The sequence below is a fragment of the Rattus norvegicus genome, chromosome 12, assembly GCF_021556685.1.
Source record: "Rattus norvegicus strain SHRSP/BbbUtx chromosome 12, alternate assembly SHRSP_T2T, whole genome shotgun sequence".
NCBI classification, from domain to species: domain Eukaryota; kingdom Metazoa; phylum Chordata; class Mammalia; order Rodentia; family Muridae; genus Rattus; species Rattus norvegicus.
The window spans coordinates 18,189,872-18,208,769 of record NC_141545.1 but is presented as its reverse complement, the minus strand read 5'-3'; the positions used below and the strand labels follow the sequence as shown (position 1 = coordinate 18,208,769).

Below are 18,898 nucleotides of genomic sequence, written 5' to 3'. Positions count from 1 at the left end.
CATACCACCCATCCCCACAATGAGGGATCCCGTCCCCAAGATCGTTCTCTACACAACCTCTTTTTTTTTTCCCCCTTCCTTTCCTTTTTGAAGGTCCCTCATAGTCCTCTACCCTGCGCTCTAAAGGGCCTTCATGTTTAACAAGGCCACTGTTCTGGTGGTTCTTGTACGTACCAGAGTTAGGGTTACTTCATCTTGAGCCTCTACAAAGAGCACGGTCTGCTCCCTTATGTGTGCGTCCGTTCGGATGGGACAGAGCTAGGCCTACACTAGAGCTCAATGGATACTTAATACTATGGGGCATATTCTAACAGGTACCCTAACACAGTGTGAAACTAAGTTTCTCAATGCTGGTTTCTCCACAAAACTGTTGTCTCCTCTGGATCACCAAAGGCTACAATCCAGCTTTAAAGTGAACTGCTCTAATGTGTCTTTCTCCTTCAACCCAAAACACCACACCTGCCAGCCAGTTCTTCCTATATACCCACCCCTACATACATCTCAGATCCCCTATTTGTGCCAAGGTCAGAAGCCTGCATCACTTCAGACCTGGACTGCCATGGCAACCCTGGACTGAAATCTTCCCCTAAGAAATCTTTGCGATCCTAGTCAAGTCCTAGCCTTTCTTGACATTATCAGCCTTAGATTTTGAAGAAATATTCTAACAGCAATTTGAAGGACAGATTGAAGACATACAAGAACATAGAACACCACCGTTGGGAAAAACAAAAATCCTAGCACATTAGCTAAAATAGACAAAACATTAGATTACCTAGGAAAATGTTATGTGTCTGGTTAATAACACATGTAGCTGCACACATTGGACACACCAAACTTAACCACCATCTTTCTGAATGAATGTGTGGGAAGAAATTCTCTAATACTGCCTTAAGTGTGCACTTGCCACAGAACCCTGACGTTCCCATCATGTAGTCTAGAATAAGTAATGCAATAGCAGAGCAACAGAAAAGCCCTGAGCTTATCATGGAAACAGGGTTGATTGCCAACCCATGGTTTTTGATTGATAAGCAATTCCCAACCTATTAGCTATCCGTCAGAGAAGAAACAAACGAGAAACTGCATTCCAGCTCCTGCAGGGGATTGGGATTTGCACTGCTTTTATTTATAGACAGTGCCGTTCTGTTACCAATTATGTCAGATAAGAAGGCAGGCCAGGGTGACATGGGGATAAGGAGATTGAGGCATGAGCAGAGCAGAGGCAACACTGAAACTGGCCCCGGGCTTCGGCACAGCACATGTGTCTGTGGCTGGGCTTTGTGGAAGCCTTTCTGTGGAGGAAAGAGGACTCCTGCTGACTAGGAAGTATCAAATGTACTTTTCAAGGTTCTGGGCAGTACAGCTCCCCAGAGTTTCTAGACCAAGGCTGGCTGATAGACGGGCAGCAGATTAACTCACATGCCCATGTTTCCAGTCCATAGCTAGTGCTTTCCTCCCACTCTGCAGATTACTATCTTAGCAGCAACAGCACCTACTTCAATGTGCATCCATGGCTGTTGAAGGCCCCTCATGAAAGGAAAGTAAAACAACTAAAATTTCTGTGGTTTCTGCCCTCTAGTAAACTGAACGACAAGTCAGTTTACTGGGTAGACATAGGAGGACACAGTAAGCAAACACTTTATTAGGCCTTTCTTGTTATTAAGGCAGGGTCTCACTGTGGAGTTCTGACTGCCTGACAACTCTTTATGCAGATCATGTTGGCCTCAAATTCAAAAAGAATCTCCAGAGGGCTGGGATAAGATTCCTGGTGTGGAATTTTCTGAATACATGTGCTCAAAGACATTCTCAAAGTCAGGAAACTTAAATTCCCCAAGAGAGAAAGAGGCTTGGGTACAAAGATAAGTTTGTGAACGGTTGAGGCTTCTTTACCCCTCACAGGTCTTCAGGCAGTTCAAGAGGGCATGGGACCGAATAGGGAAGGCAAATGTTCAGCAACTATGGGCCTGGTTTTCTATAGCACAGGTCTCTAACCGACAAGGTACCCGAGGCCTCTTATAGGTTGTGAGCCAAACCTCTGGACAGCACTGGCTCTCCTGCTTAGCCCTCTGCTTTCCCCAGCCCTATGTATTGGCTACTGGCTGCTCGTGCCACAGTAGACCTGGCAGGAGCCAAATCAAGCAAAAGCAGTGGACCTTTTGCTGCTTTGTTCCCCATGGTCACAACCACTACAGACACATGGAGAGTCAAAAACAGAAATGAGCTGGGAAAAATTAGCCCCGTTTCTCTGCCCCTCAGGATTCTGACTGCATGGGCCTCTGGACATGACTGTGGGGATTACATGACTGGGTTACGTCAACCCATCTACTGTGGGGGGCATGAGGCTGGAGTCCTAGAAAAAGCTGGATAGCAGCAAGCATTCATCATGCTCAGCTTTCTCCATATGATGTGAACAACTCCTTTAACCTAGCCACCTTGCCTTACCCACCAGGATGTGATAGAGGGACCCTCGAATTGCAAGCAGACAAACCCTTTCTTAGGTTGGGATTATTTTTTATATCAGCAACAGGGAAAGAAGACACAGGGCTAGAGACTGTTCTGCTGCCCACTTCCCCAGGGCCAGGGCATGCACACTAAGCACTACTGCTGTAGCAAACAGTGCTGTGAGAGGAACCCCATAAAGGCACTCTATTACCCAGTCCTCTCTCCTCCCCAGACAGAAGAGACAAAGAGATGTGCTGAAAGCTAGAGGGAGGGGCCCAACGCCAACCTGTCAGGAGTCCCACTTCCTCCTCTTCCTCTTACACTCCCATCCAAATGGCAAGTCACCAAGGCTGCAAATGCCTATCTCAGGAGTAATTAAATCAAATGAATCTCAGGAGAAGAGCTTTAAATATTCAAAGCCCCATTAATCCTCATGCCTTGTAATTAAATATGTATGCTAAGAAGGCCTGGACAAAAGCAAAAACACGTTCAAAATGTGCATTTTAAAAATCTGTAGCGTTAGCATGTATTTCTGTCCTGACCTTGTAGAAAACTATGCAAAAAATTCCATGAAGCATGCACGGCAGAAACTGATAGGAGAATGCAGATACAATCTTGGTCCATACCGAGTCTTAAAAATGTGCCTGAATAAACAGTTTTCCCCTTCTCCTTACTTTCTTTGTCAGCCTAAGTCCAGGGCCTCACTTGTGCAAGGCAAGTGATTGACTGCCGAGCTACACCCCTCAGTCTCACAGATTTACTTTTAAGGACAAATATTTGATCCTGCAAACAATGACCCCCCCCCTCTTTCCTTCTTGCAATCTGACCTGAACTCCAAGTTGTCCCCAGCACCTTGGAAACTTGTTTCTGCAGTTGAACTCCTCTCACTGGAGTCCTGTTAAGCTCAGTGACTTCTCAGCCCTCATGGTCCACCTCTGTTTGACAGTCAGCCACGGGAGATGGCTGCCCCAACAATGCATCCTGGAGGACAGCAATCAAAGTGGCCAGCCTTTCCTTGCAGGAACAGTGAGTGTGTGCCTGAAAACTCCTAGGGAGACTTGAACTGCCACAAGCTCTCTGGGGAGGGAGGGGTGGAACAGGAATGACAGACACCCCTGCGTCTCTGGTGAGGAAATCAGGGTGAACGCTCTGTTGATGATCATGCAGTGCAGTTTCTGATTGTCTTCCTGTGATCAGGAGTTGCTGCTGGGAACTATTAAAGCCATGGGCAGGCAGAGTCAGTCACCTACTGAGTTTTCCAGTGACAACTCTACTACTCTGTTCCGTTAGACTCATTCACCGTTTTAAAATACAAGAGAAAGGTTTTGGAAACTTGCCAAAGGAGCCATCAAAGGCAGCGCTATTTGCAGCAATGGACCATTACCTACAGAAAGTCTTAAAGCTCCAGCCCTGGCCAGCCCAACTGGATCCATTATCATAGTCAACTGACTGTGCCTGTCAGGAACACCAGGTTCCAAATTTAAAGCTAAAAATTAAGGAACATGTGAGATTTCTAGACATTAAAGAGTACATACACAGGCAGCTATCTCTGAAGCAAAGACAGTTCTGAAGGACCCTCTCCTTAGCACCATGGACGTCAGTGACATTGAAGTCTTTTCTAGTTTAAGCTGAACTGGACCCCTTTGCTCTTTCCAAGATTCTGAAGTAAGTGGATATGAGAAACAAAACGATCCCAAATGTGAAGAGTCCCAGAATCAGGAAAATCAAATGCACCCATCTATCCACCCACCCAGAAAGTAGCTTAGCAAGAAAAAGGATAAAGGAAATGGAGAAAAGGGATAAAAGATTCCATCTGCATTTTCAAGGATGTGAAAGTGGAAGGTGCTAAAAGAATTAGGAACCCCCTTTCCCCAACCAGGCTTTCTCTGTAGAGCTCTGGCTGTCCTAAAAGTCCCTGGGAATGCTAAGATTCTAAGCATGTGTCATGATTCCCAGTTTTTCAGTGCTGGAAATCTGAAACCCAGGATTTCATCCAAGCTAGGCAAGTACTGAGCAGCTTCTCTACTGGAAGCCATTTTCCTAAGGGATCAAAGATTTGCTCTGATCAGGAAGAGTGGCTGGAAACTCTGTAACACACAAGTAGCGCCTGTCACGGTCAATCACCTCCCTGTGTCCTAGAAGGAAGGGCCCACCTGAGATGGGGGCACTGGTTTAGCACAGTACATCTCTGCTGGCATCAGACACTATGGCGTCAGACGGGCTGGTGGGGACAATAGGCTTTCTTTTGTTTTTAAAAGTACAGAAGTGTGTGAAGCTGACAGCAATGTTTACTCGTCTTTTAATTACTAGTTGACAGAGAGAAAAATGTATACAACACAAGTGTAATTTAACAGTAAATGAGGCTGAAGTGAACTGCATACCCTAGCACACCCTCAAGAACTTATGAGCCCAAAAGAAAATGGGGGGAGCTATCATGCATTTCATTCTAGGAAGAACAGGGAAAGGTGCTCAGCCAAACTGACTTTTAAAAAAAAATCTTGGGCTCACGAGTTGGCTCAGCGGTTAAGAGCACTGACTGCTCTTCCAAAGGTCCTGAGTTCAATTCCCAGCAGCCACATGGTGGCTCACAATCATTTGTAATGAGATATGATGCCCTCTTCTGGTGACAACAGTATACTCATATACATGAAATAAAAAAATCTTTAAAAACAAAACTCTGCTAACACATGTACATGCTAAGAAGTACATTAAGGCATAACAAAGAGCGGACGGACACTTTTGTGTCAAGCCATCCTGTAGCTGTTCAATTCCTTATAGGAAAAAAAGCTATGCCCCTCTTTAGCAGATAGGTCGGGACATTTAGAAAGAGGAAGCGGAGCAGGAAGCTCACACAGTGCCTTCCATGTCTTGCTCCGAGTCTTTAATAGAGACTTCCTTATTAGCGCTTACATGTGTCTTGAGTTCTTTGGACTGGGATATGAAAATTGTTGATGACTAACAATAATTCTATGTTTCACTTTCTCATCAATGGAAGGTTGCTTTAGGTAACTATGACACATGACTTCTTGGATGACAACTACCATCAAGTCACAAAATACTGCTCATAAAGATAAAAAAGGGCTGGCTATAGTCTGCCTACCTGTAAGCCTAGCACAGGTAAGTTGGAGAACCAACAGCAAAACCAATGGTAAAGCTCAGGAGCCTGAGTACTAAAGCTGACTGAACGCACGAAGAGAAGCAAGTATTAAATAAAGACTAAAGACAAAGGCGCTGCGCACTCTGTCTCCTGTGGATCTAGGAGACTGGGCTGCTGTGGCTCCTGTTCAATACCATGAAGCAGAATGAAAGCCTCTAGGAGCCCGCGCTCCAACCTGTATGTCAAGAGCAGTATGTGGGGAAAGGGGCTCTTTGGTGCAGGCTGGAGGAGGATGGTGGCTGCAGTAAGGCTGGCATTACTCTGTGTTGACTGCAACAACTGCATTTCTTGCTATGTGAGACAGGGGAATGTGACAGATTTACTTTCGGTTTTGGGAACCGTGACTCACCCTGTGACTTTCCCACAAGTATGGCCATATTTGAGTATCACACATCAAAAGGAAAAGCAAAAGGAAAGGAGAGGGGGTGTGGCTATAGCTCAGTAGTGGAGTGCCTGTCTAGCATGCATGATGCGGAGTCCTCAGTACTGCATAAACTGAATAAAGCCGTCCATGCCTAAGCTCCCACTCGGGGCAGTAAGATCAGAAGTTCAAGGTCACCCTTGGTTACAAAGACATATTTAAAAGGATACAAAAGAAAGGAAAAAAGAGGGGAAGGGAGAGGAAAAGAGGACAGGGAGTCTGGAAGAGCAGAGAGTGGGATCTAGCAACTACACCTTCCTGTGGCTCCCACCATCAATAACTCCTTGTTTTCAGGAGCTCTTTTCTTTTTAAGAAAAGTTCGGGGCTGGGGATTTAGCTCAGTGGTAGAGCGCTTACCTAGGAAGCGCAAGGCCCTGGGTTTGATCCCCAGCTCCGAAAAAAAGAACCAAAAAAAAAAAAAAAAAAAAGAAAAGTTCAAGCTCCTGCTCCTATGTCCTTTTCTGCCTTGCATAGTCTGTAAATATCTATCTTCTGAGACGGTCTCTCCCTGTGTATCCCAGGTCGGCCTCTAACTCTGGCTTCTCCTACATGTACATCTGCTAGCGCAGCTCCGTCCCAACAACTTCAGGTATTCTAACCGCACACTTGTGCCATGCACAATGCAGACAATCACAAGGGAACCACCATGGTTTGTGACACAGGGAGGTTGCATGGGCTTCTCCAAGCACCTTGGACCAGGGTGTGTTCACCACTTCTCTGCATTCTGCTTCTTTTAGACACAAAGAATTCTGTCCTCACTCAGGAACCCGCTGGTGGTGCTGCAGGTTCTGATAGAAGCACATCTCTTTCTCTAAACCACTCATGCCCAAAGTTATCGACTAAAAAGTATCTCGATTCCAACAGAGCTGGGTCTGCTTGTCTGGGGAAGAGGGGCAATGTTCAGCCATACCCTGAACAGATTGACAGATACCTCACTGCTTGACAGTAGGAATGTACTGCCAGGAAGAGTGTCTTCTCACTTTTAGGTTCTAAGAAGTGATTATTAGTGTCAGGGTTTTGGCTGAATTGCTCTAGGGCCATTAATAATCGAAGAGCAGGAGTGCAATGAATGCAGAAGCATGAAACAAGTTTCGGGTTAAATAAAGCAGCCAAGAAATGAGCTGAGGGCAGGGGGGAGAAAAAGGTGCCCGTGTATGTATGTATGTAAAGAGAATGCCAGTTTCAAAGGGACTCTTTGAAATGCCTACCCTCCCTTAGGAGCACTAAGCACGAGGTGGCACGGCAACCAAAGGCTTGCCTCTTCTCTGTCTGGGGAAGGCACACATCCCTCCCATGCCACTTGTCAGAGTCCATTGACACTGCAGAGCTGCCAGTGGATAAAACTGAGGTCAGAGGAAACTATGCTGGCATCTTTCAAATCTATTTACAATGTCTGAAACAACTTACTTCATAAAGGGTGAGGCCTGCTTGTTCAGCAGAACTTGCCTGCTCACCATTTTCTTTTAGTCACAGCTAAGAACAGCAGCACACAGCAGCCTGGGTGGGTGGCAGCTCCCTCCTCTGCTGAACAGTGCTCGTGCTGTTTCTACTGCCTCCCTGGTGCGTGCATGTGTGCGTGCGTGTCTCTCTGTCTGTCTGTCTCCGTGCACACAGACATGCTGTTGCTACTGGCTCCACAAATCTGGAGTCTTCAAGAAGGGATTTCAAAAGCTCCCACTTTTAACATTCCTACAGAGCTTTGCAGACAAACTGAATGATGGCAAAGAAGCCCCTAAATTATGCCTGGGAAAGGCTTAGTTTGGCTATTTGAAGAGCATCTGCTTGGGAGGAGGCCACAGCCATATGTGAATTCTTTAGCTGTTTATAGCCCACACTGCCCCCTCAGCAGAGGATTTGCTACTCAGCCTTCAGCACATACCAAAAGGCAAGCTGTGCCACATACCAGGGAGGCAGCAACTCTATCAGCTGCTCTCACAACCCAGACCAGATATTTTAAAGGCCTGTCATGGCAACGCTTCTTGAATTAGAACTCATCCTGACCTTCTTGTCAGGAGCAGTAAGGGGAAAGGGAAGCCACTAGAAGCAGTCTTGAATCCCAATTACAAAAGCTGTATTGCATTTTGTAGCTAGTGCAGCAGGCAGGGCAGCTCCAAAGCAGTTGCTGTGAATGGGGCAGAAGAGCCTCAAGAAAGGTGGTGCGGTCCACACTCACACAGACATAGCTCTTCCCCATGACTGAAGCTCTGAGGCACAGCTGTCCTCTTCAGGCACTAAAACAGGCCCTTGTGGGAACCATAGGGACCAGAGACACACACATATAAAACTCCAAGTACACAGACATATTTTGACAATTGCATTTTTCATCTTTTGAGTTCTCTTGAAACGGAAAAGTCCGTTAGCTCTAAAAAGCTCAAGAAGGCTGGAGGGTCAGCAGTAAAAGGCACTGGCTACTCTTGCAGAAGACCGGGTTTGATTTCCAGCATAAATACACAGTGCACAGACATTCATCTAGGCATAGCCACATAAATAAGAATAAACTCTTAAAAAAATTTAAAACATTAGTATGAGTTGGTGACAAGTGTAATCCTTTTTTGTTAAAAACAAAGGCCATATATATATGCTGCTTCTCTTGACCCTCAGGAGGCCTCCCTATGGGGGGATACATGCTACTGATGTCTTTCTAGCCTTCCAAACCAGCTTTATGCATGCCAGCAAACATCCCTCTCATTCCATTTAAGATTCCTGTGTATAGTGCTCACCTACAGTGGTGCCTGCCTGTGACCTCAGCTGGGAGGAGGACTCTAAGTCTGAGCCTTGTATCAAAGCAAACCAAAAAGACCCAACAAGAGCACGCTGTACCCACCACCTACCCCTTGTTCTCTCTCTTAGTGTACACTGCAGGCAGCCACATCTGACCTCCCACCTACTTACTTAATAATTAAAATTCTAATAATTATAAACACAACCTATCTACTTGTTTAGTTGCAATCCACAGTTACTTTCATGATGAACACTTAAGTGAGCAGTCTGACATACTGTATGGTCCGTAAAACCTAAAATATTTACTCCTGCTTCTTGTAGGAAGTCTGCTGCCTCCCACCTACCATATGCCATAGCATTAATGCACCTAACTGTTCGCTGTTCATAACTATACCAAGAGGAAATAGCCTGGTCCCTGTTCCCTCCATCCCTCTGTCTTGACAAAGTCATTATGCAGCCAGGCTGGCCTCTAACTCTTCAGTGCTGGGACTTCAGGTATGTATCATTAACTCTGGTCTTGAAAATGGATGTCCTTAAAAATAAAATTAGACTTGGGGACAATTAAGGATGAGGAAGAAGCCAAGCTTCAAGAGGGAACTTTAGAGAGAGCAACCACCTCTTCAAAATGTTACTTCTTCTTTGTAGAGGAAGTAAGAAGGGAACTGTGGGGTTTTGATAAGAGGAAATTCCCCTCTGCTCTGTGGGAGCTATTCCTTGTGTTTGTGTTTTTCTAAGGTTAGGCAAACTGCTTGGAGAATACCGTAACCAAATTAGGAAACAAGCTGGCTGACATGTCCTAAGTGGCGGCTACATGTCAGGATGCAGGCAGACAGCGATGGATGTGGAGGGGTCAGTACCAGAAGGAAATGCTTGAGAAATCAATCTTAAATTAGACTCAATCAGAATTAGTAATTTTACTGGCTGTGGCTGACTGGAAATAAGGGGTGTGTGTACCTCCTAAAATGCTAGGTGTGGTGGTAGATCTCACTGTTCAAGTGGAGGAGGAGCGCAGAGCACACAAGCTTGAGGCCAGTCTGGGGTACACAGCGAGATAGGGAGGGAATGGACAGAAGACAGTGCTTCTAAGTTTCCAGAAGAAAGCCTCGTGGACCAATGTGCATTCCCAGGGCAGCGCAGGTCTTGAGATAAGCCAGGGCTATCACACTAATCAGCAATTTAATAGATCAAAAGGGTCAAAAGCCAAAGATATACCTAGTGGCAGAACTGTTGCTTGGCATAGGCAAAGCCTCAGGTTTGAGCTAGTGAGAAAAAAGAATTGAGTCCTACAGAGAAACAAATAACAAAGCTCTGTGAACTTTCCATTTTCAGGCTGCCTATCCATCCATCTGCTCCACTTGCCTCAAGAGTGAGGCTCCAAGCTAGTCTCACGGCTTTGAAAACAGGGTCTAGGTTTGTGATACTTTACTCCAGCCACTTCGATGACTCTCTCTTTCAGGAATGACTTGTGATTCATTTCTGAATGGGAGCCAGTTGAATACAGACTCAACCAGCACTATCTGGGTAGTAACATTCAACTTTGGAAAGCCTTGCTTTCCGCCCAAATTTCTGGATCAGCAAGATTCTTGGCTGACCTTTATTCACTTAAGAATGTGCTCCACTCAGTTCCAGCTTCCGCTATGAAACTAGTCAGAATGGAGATTTAAAAGACAAAGTCAACTGCAGTCCTTACTAAGAACCCCCTGTTTTGGCTGAAGCAGCCTTCCCCTCTCTCTCCTCTCTCTCTCCCCCTCTCTCCCCCACCTTCTTTTATTCTTTGATACTTAGCTTCCCCCAGTCCTCTGGCTAGGGAGCACAGAGCTGAAACTTCACAACTATTTCAAAAGTACTCTATTAAAAAATGATTCTACTGACTTTAGTGTTTATGAGTGTATGGTGAGTGTGGAGGCCGAGGTAGAGGACTCCCTGGACCTACAGTTCTAGGTGTTTGTCAGATGCCTGACTTGGTTCTCTACAGGAGCAGCACATGCTTTTTAGGGCCTAAGCCAACATTCCATCCACATTCAAAGTATTATAATGGTTCAAAATAGCTAAGTGTTTGCTTTCTCTTTTGATTTTTCTTTTCTTTTTGAGTCAGGGTTTCATGTAGGAAAGGTTCCTAAAACTACTTGATGGTCTTTGCCTTGACTTAAAATGCTAAGATGGCAGATGTGCCCTATCGAATCTTGCATGAGCATGTACTTTTTAAAAAGTACTTGTGTGTGGGGTTGGGGATTTAGCTCAGTGGTAGAGCGCTTGCCTACAGTTGCAAGGCCCTGGGTTCGGTACCCAGCTCCAAAAAAAAAAAAAAAAAAAGAAATAAAAAGTACTTGTGTGCTGCTTCTAACACTTATTTATTATCACTGACAAGATCCCAGGGTTTTAATGGATAACACTTTACACAGATTTTACGCTTCCCAAAGGCTTGAAGTGATTAACAGAAACCCACCAATTAAGACCTTCATTTATACTAGCCGAGAGCACTGAGGGTATCTGGCGTATAGGATCTCCCGGGTCTCTTTAAAAAACTGGGTATCCACAATTATAAGCCATGAGAACCAAATGTTAGCAATACAGACTTGGGCAGAGTTCAAGTGTTACTGCAGGCAGCAAGCGAATGAATAAGCAGATGAGCCCTCAACTGCCTCTACTGTCATGCTGGAGCCTGAATTGAGCAAGACCAGGACGAACCAAAGCAGCACCCCCTGTCTGTCTCTGCTTCTCCCCATAGAGTAGCAGGCATGGTTGCTACAGAAAAACCTCATTGCCCTTTTATGGTAGAAAAATGAATTACTTCCCAGCATTGAGGCCCAGAGATGACAGAAGGGAAAGTTGTCATTTGTTGTGGTTTTGGCAGCCACAGAATAGTGTTCTTCCTTCAGTTGCCCTTGGCGAGATGGCACAGACCAGGCTACTGCTAAGGAAGAAAATAGGCCTGGCCAACTGCTGGGGGCACCCTCCCTTACATTGCCTGTGAATGGACATGCCATTTATGAGGAGTGGTGAGCCTTGGTTTTGTGGAAACATTCTTTTTATAAAACAAGGCATGAAAAAGTCTTGCTTTATGTGAAAGGTCTGCACAGAGATGCCCAGAGGTTTGAGTTCCAATCACTGGATCCAGGTACCTTGGGCACAAGCTATGGAGACTGGGGTCTGGCAGGGAGGTAACCTTCACATGGCAAAGGGTCAAGAAAGCAGCCATCCACTGCAGAAAAGTCCACCCCATGAAAGCACAGTAATGTCCAAGGCCCTTCTGCTGATAAAGCAGTGGTTTGCAACACAGAGCCTTAAACTGTTTGCATTTCTGTCAAGAGGCCTGCAGAAAAAAAGCAGACTTCCCAGCTGCAGACACACATTGCAAAAGAAGAATTAGGCAATTCTCTGTAGGCACATTAAGAGTTAGGGAAATTAAGCTTATCTGAGCGAGAGAAATTAAGCTTATACAACATGCTTTCAGCTGGAAAACAAGCCTTTAAGATGGGGGGTGGGAGCACACAACTGTGATGCTCACACAGTTTCTTCTACATAAAGTTCCCAAGGACGGGGGTGTGGGGGGAAGCTGGCCTGTCAAACTGTAGGGACACACCAACTGTCCAGGAATCTGCTTCAGGGACAACCACAGGAAACTACACAGGAAGGAGGAATAATATTCCTGAGTGCCAATGTGGAGTTTGCATCTCAGATGGACCTAGACTGGCCTGTATGGCCCAAAGCCACTCTCCCTGGCACCTCCAGTTTAACTAAAATCTAAAAGATTGAAGCTTCTTTGGCTACTTCTTTGGCCTTCTGGGAACTGGGAAATTCCATGCAAATATTCAGAGCTTTGTTAACAGCTTGTTAACAAAGGTAAGAAGGTTTATCTAGGACTACAAGACCATGTGTTCTCAGGCTCTGACAAGGCTCCCTGAAGATCTCTATCTGCTACTTCCTTTAGAGTTACAGGTTCCCTCTAAAGCATCATGAACCCACTATGAAGCCTGTAATAGTTCTTTGGCATCTACAGAACTGACTTTACCTTCCTTTACCTATGACTTTACACTGTCATAGTTCATGATCTAGGGTCTTTTTCTGCTAATTGTATTTCCTCCCACTGTGGTCATACCTGTCTATCGGCTGACTCTGAATACAGCTCAGGACACATAATCCTCTAACCCCACAGTAAAATTCTATCTCTACCCATTTTATCTTACTGCAGCACACAGTCAGGCCAAGACGTGTGCTTTTTCAGGAAAGCTCACACAATGGTGCTTTCCTCAGTGTGACAAAGCCTAGTGATCTTTCCTTCCTGGGAGTCTCACCACCTCCCGTTGCTGTCTAGAGGAGTTAGCCTATTGCATTCCTTCCAGCACAGCTGCTGAATTATCAAACTATTCTTATAACTGTGGTGTTCCATTGTATCTGTGCAGAAGACAGCAAAGGGGAACGAGGAGCAGCCCTGCCAGTCTGGGTAAGAAGTGGCAAAGCAAGGTAGCCTTGGAAGAGAGCACAAGCCCTGGCCTTGAGGGTAAAGGGGAGGAAAGATCCAAGTTTCTGAGAGGACAGTGGAAACCAGAGGTGTTTTTAGTCTGATAGGAAAGGAGAGGAAGACAAAAAGACAAGCTTCAGTCAAAGACAAGAAAAGAAACTGTAACATTTTACTGGCTTTGGGCTAGAATCTGGATCTGCTTCTCAGGCACAGGGAGCTTTTGAAGCCAAAAAGCTTTTCATAGGAACCTTTGATGGGAAATAAATCTGGGGGGAAAAATCACTTTTATGAGGCTACTGAGATTTAATCTGACAGACTTAGTCTGTTTTTGAAAAGCAAATGCCAATCTCAGCTTTCTAAGAACCATTGAGTTTGGTCTGGAAGGATGCTCAAAAATTGTCTGGTCTCTCTTCTGGCCTTCAGGTAGAACAGCCTGCATGTAAGTTTCCCTGGAGATGGAATAGTCAGTGTCGTCACACCAGAGCCTACAGGAGGAAGGAAGAAGGAGGAGAGGCCACAGCTGCTGCACAGTCTTTCCAAGCAGTCTCTCTGCTGTCTACACTGAAGCTCTGAATTCCATGTGTGTGGCTCTGGTAGGTTCCACCCACTCCACCTCTCAGGTGCTGCTCAAAGAATACCGGTTCTAATGGAGAATCCTGACACGTAACCCTTTCTTCTAGGATGATGAGCATTTGCCTTCGAGTAGGCAGTTGCTGCCATTTTCCTGTTACCAATTATCTCGTCTCAGAAGAGTACAGATTTGAACCCAGGACAAGGCTCTAGTAAGGTAGTTCCATTCCTTGTGAGGGATGTATACGCATATTTGCAAAGCAAAGCAGGCAAGGACAGGGACATAGTAAAGTGGAGAACATGTGAGTGTTTGCTTTGACTTAGCTCTTTGTCGAGTGAGGCTTGAACCCAGGTCATTGCACACGGCTAGGTAGATGATCCACCACAGAGTTACACCTCTAGCACTTAGTGATGACTGGGAAGGAAAACCACAAAACTAGACAATATAAAGAATGCCGGGGCTGGGGATTTAGCTCAGTGGTAGAGCGCTTACCTAGGAAGCGCAAGGCCCTGGGTTCGGTCCCCAGCTCCGAAAAAAAGAAAAGAATGCCATGCACCAGCCACTGATGACCGACTCATGGCCAGTCCTAGCTTACCTGGCCCCTTCATCTTCTTCCACCCACTCCTGTACAACCATGAACAAATCCCAGACTGCTTGGGTCATTCATAAACTGTCAGTGACTATTTCCAAAAGATAAAGACTCTGCAAACCACACGATAAAACCTTCCCAAGCATAGACAAAGAGCGACTGGAAGCTCTAGGTTTGACTCTCACCGATATCACTTGCTGCTGTGTGGCTTGAATGCGAGCATCAAGTCGCTCACACACACTAGGGGAGAGCTCCATCAGATGTGTATCTGGACGTTAGCCTGAGGATAGTGTCAAGCTCCCAAGCCAGGAAGTCATGACTACACAACACAGACTGAGTTAACAGAGGTGCTGCCCGCTATGTCTTTCTTTCTTTTTTTCTTTCTTTTTTTTGTACTCTGGGCCCTGACCTCGGCAGATGAGATTCTGTTTCTCTCCACTACTACTCTGAGTTACCAAGGTTACCAAGTCATCACAGGTTCATTACCATGCAGTGCAGACACAGAGCACACTGTGCAATGCAGTTTCAAAGAAACCGGCATCTTCCCCTGTTGTGGGCAGTGAGGTTTTCCAGGCCAGGATAGCTGACCCTGCTCAGAACAGGGTAGCAGGCCGGAGAGACTTTGTTTTAACTGTGGCCTATGAAAAGGTCATAGGGCATGTGGGGGTAGTGAGTAGCAGTTGTTCCTACTCTGTTTTTTGTCTCTACTTCAGGGAGGACTAAGGGGTCAGAGGCCATTTCCATTTCATGGCTGCCACACTACAACTGGGAAAGAAACCTGAATTCAGAGTAAGTGCACAATATAGGAAGAGCACCTACGGTCTCTGAGTTACTCCTGTTTTGCTCAGTAAATGCTCTCCTTTTGCTACCACTTCCCTCCCATGTCCCCTGCCTTGATATACACAGCCCCTTCAGGATTGGGGAGCTTCCTGCCTCTGGTATTGCCATAGCAACAATATCTCTTTTACCTGGCAAAGCAGGAAACCCTGCAGTGTTCTGTGCTGAGAATGCAAAGGAGGGACCTGATCGCTCATGTTCTCTTTGGCACATGCTCTGCGCATGCGCACATGCATGCTCTCTCTTACAAAGCCCTTGCTCAAGGACACTGAATGAGATCACTAAAACAAATTGAAGTGCTGATACCTGGTAATTCACAATTAGTGTGAAGATAAGGTGGGCTGAATCGTTGTTTATAAAGACAGTTTGCTGATATCAACTTTTGAGAGATTGTTTTTAAAAAGACAATCAAAACACATTTTTCTTTCAGTGAAGCCATAAGCACAAGAAAAGCCCATTAAATAACTTTAGCAAAACATAAAAAGTGGCTAAGCAAATTGGTGTGTGGTTTCTAGAAAGATTCCCCTGGAAGTTTATGATCCAGATAGAATATGCAAATGAGATGGGGTTTTGATGAGTCTGAAAAGGGAAGCTAAAACAGTGACCAAAGGCACTCAAAGAGGGCAGTTTCTATTTTAACAGTGTAAAGACCCAAGAAAAATCCAGTCTTTGCCTGTAAGTAGCACATAGTGAAAACAGGAGATGGCACGTGTATGTATGCCCTGCTCCAGGGCCAGCAGAGGAAGGAGGGAATAGCAGTCTGACTTGAAGGGCTCCTGCTGTGGGGCAGGAGAAGCCTGGACTTCAAGTAAAGGTCAGGGCCTTCCATTAAGTTAAAAAAAGAAATGTGGGGGTTGGGGATTTAGCTCAGTAGTAGAGCGCTTGCCTAGCAAGCAAAAGGCCCTGGGTTCGGTCCCCAGCTCCGAAAAAAAGAAAAAAAAGGAAAAAAAAAAAAAAAGAAAGAAATGTGACCAACAAGTCACACGACAAACACATTTTATTTTATTTTTTAGGTAACAGAATTCTCCAGCAAAATGTGCTGTGAACTTTTCCTCCTATACCTTTCTGAACACCAGTCCCTGAAATTCCAATCCTTCTGGATACCAGTGGGAAACCAATGAGTAGTGCAAGAAGAGAAGGCAGAGCAGAGCTGTGGACAAGACAAAGACAACAGTGACAACAGCAGCCCACAGGCAGCCTTTCTCAGGATAAAGCTGTCCCTGGGCAGTGCGGGACAGATCCTTCTTGGAGCTGGGGTAATTTGGGTTGGTGGGGGTTGGTTGGTAGGAATCTTTATCTACCCTTCCTTTCTTTTTCTTTTTACGGTGTTGAAGATTGAACCTGCAGGCTTATCTGTACTGGAAAAGCATTTTACTACTAAGCTATACTATGCCTAGTCCGGGAGTTGTACATCTTCCTTACTAATTCTGGTGATGCTGGCCTGTAATCCTAGCATCAGGAGGCTGAGGTGAGTTCAGGCCATTTTGGGGTATATAAAGAGTCCCTGTCTCAAACAAAGCCCAGACTGATACCCCTTTGTCATGGCAGACAGAAAGCTGGTGAGAAATATAAGGTGTGTGAAGATATGTTTGCTTCCTGATAGGACGGTGTTATGCCTGATCACATAATTTCATGGCAGTAACCTGTACAAACAATCAGGAAGAAGGCCCAACTTTCTAAGAATTCCTTTCATTACGGGGCTTGTCTCTCAAACTCACAGCCACTACTGAATGACATAAGCAGCAGACACTGGAACTTAGCGTGGTCTATCTTACACCATTTGTTTTTCTTAGTGCTGTGCAAAGTTTTCATTTTACAGATAGTGGAAATGTGATCAGGGCAATGTTTAGTATAGATCACAATTCTAGGAAAAAGAGGAACTGGAATCTAAGTCCCTCAAGGTAACCAATGTGCTGCCCTTTTTCTGCAGGTAGCCACGAGTTTAAGTGACTTGCCATATCCTCACAAGTACCCAGTACTGAGCTCACGGGACTTTCATCAATGAATACTAGCTTATGTATCGTCAACAGCCTTCAAGACAACTCTCAAAACAGATAGCTTACCAAGAAAGCATACCAAAAGGATTTGTGCTGTGCAGTGCTGACAGAGGAGAAAGACATGCTTTGTTGACTGACTGGAACAGAGGGTTCTGTGATCTGTCTCCTGGCAAGTGGTAACACTTTAACCATCATCACAGGCTACTTCACGGGTTTGAAAAATTAAGTACCATAGAGATGCCAGTTCCTGGACAAGTGGGCAAACACCCAATGCCCAGGAGAACTGCTGCTAGATCCCAGGAGCCCCCAGATTTCTTGTTGATTGCTGACCTTGTGTGGACTGCTCTAGACAGGAAAAGGCAGGTGAAATATAAAAACAAGAACTTTCTTTAGGGATAAGGGGGGTGGGGAGAGGAGAAAAGGTTTTAATTTATATTTTCTTCTCCTGTATGGGGTAGTTATCTTTCTCCCTTTAGACAGTCGTTACAAATAACAGCAAACGTGGGATTTATTTAACTCTCAGTGAGAAGATACAGACGTGAGGTAAGCAGTATTTACCCTCTGGGGTGGTTTTCACTCTCGGAAACACACACACCTGTTCTCTGGCTGTTCCAGGACTAAATAACATGTAAAGTTAGCAGACATGCCTCTGTGTAATGGTCAGATATCATACCAGGGCCAAGAAACACAGGAACAACAGATGTGTGTGCTGCTCTTACAGAAAAAATTTTTAAATTAATTTTTACTTTATGCATATAAGAATCTTGCCTGTAACATATGCACGTGCACTGTGTATATATGTGCTTGGTGCCCATAGAGGCCAGGAGAAGGTACCACATCACTAGAATTGGAATTAAGGACAGTTTAAAGGTGCATTAGGAACTGAACTCAGGTCCTCTGTCAGAGCAGCAAGTACTCAACTACCTTTCCAACCCCTGCTATACGGAATTTAAAAGTGGAATTTGACAAAAATATTTGAGCAAAGTCAGTGCAACTCTGAAACCCTTTGCTACTATGCTGGCTGTTGCATGTCTGGTGGAAGAATGGCTTCCAGTTACGGCCTTGGGATATACCCCGAGGCTTTCCTTTGGGTTTCTGGCTCTACCATTATATATCACTTGGTGTCAAGCTTCAGTGCCACTTAGCACAGTCTCTGTAGTGACCAGCAAGTGAGTGAAGGGCTTTGTTCCATCCATAATGGACACACAGAAAGCACAAACACCACAGCACCAGAGACCTGAAGCTCTTCAGTAGGACCTCTCTGGAAACTGTAGGAAGAGCAGACCACATTCCCAACTCCTCCCTTTCTGACTCCATAATGCAGTGTGGATTTTATTCCAGTAAGTGAGCCCTCACCTACAGGCTTAGGAATCTTTCTGTCACCAAGACTTCTGGTTCTTGTCACTGTAACTTCCTGATGTAAAGGTCCTCCCTGACAGAAGGAACATGAAAACCAAGCTTCATCAACTCTGGATAATGTGAAGGGTTGGTTTAGTCCAGGAGTCAGCAGCCTAGCTAGGTTCCCCATCAGTGTATGGCCAGTAAGTGCCAATCGCCTGGCACCACAGCTGGAATTGTCTTGGCAATGACAGCTGGATAATTTACATTCTCTCCACACAGCCATTCAGCTACTGCAGGCAGCTGCAGATTCTGGTCTGCCTTTTTTTTTTTTTTAAAACAAACAAACAAAAAAACCCAAAAAAC

The 18,898-nt window shown here is 45.3% G+C and overlaps 1 protein-coding gene and 1 long non-coding RNA gene across 7 annotated transcripts in view; one reads left to right on the top strand and one right to left on the bottom strand.

Annotated features, from left to right (window-relative positions):
• Window positions 1-18,898, bottom strand: part of Rnf216 (ring finger protein 216) — a 123,300-nt gene that overhangs the window by 52,986 nt on the left and 51,416 nt on the right.
• LOC120095834 (uncharacterized) lies at window positions 13,138-17,838 on the top strand. Its single transcript, XR_015634664.1, has 6 exons — window positions 13,138-13,182; window positions 13,624-13,793; window positions 13,881-13,987; window positions 15,074-15,149; window positions 16,211-16,665; window positions 17,128-17,838. It is a non-coding gene; the product is annotated as an uncharacterized LOC120095834 (long non-coding RNA).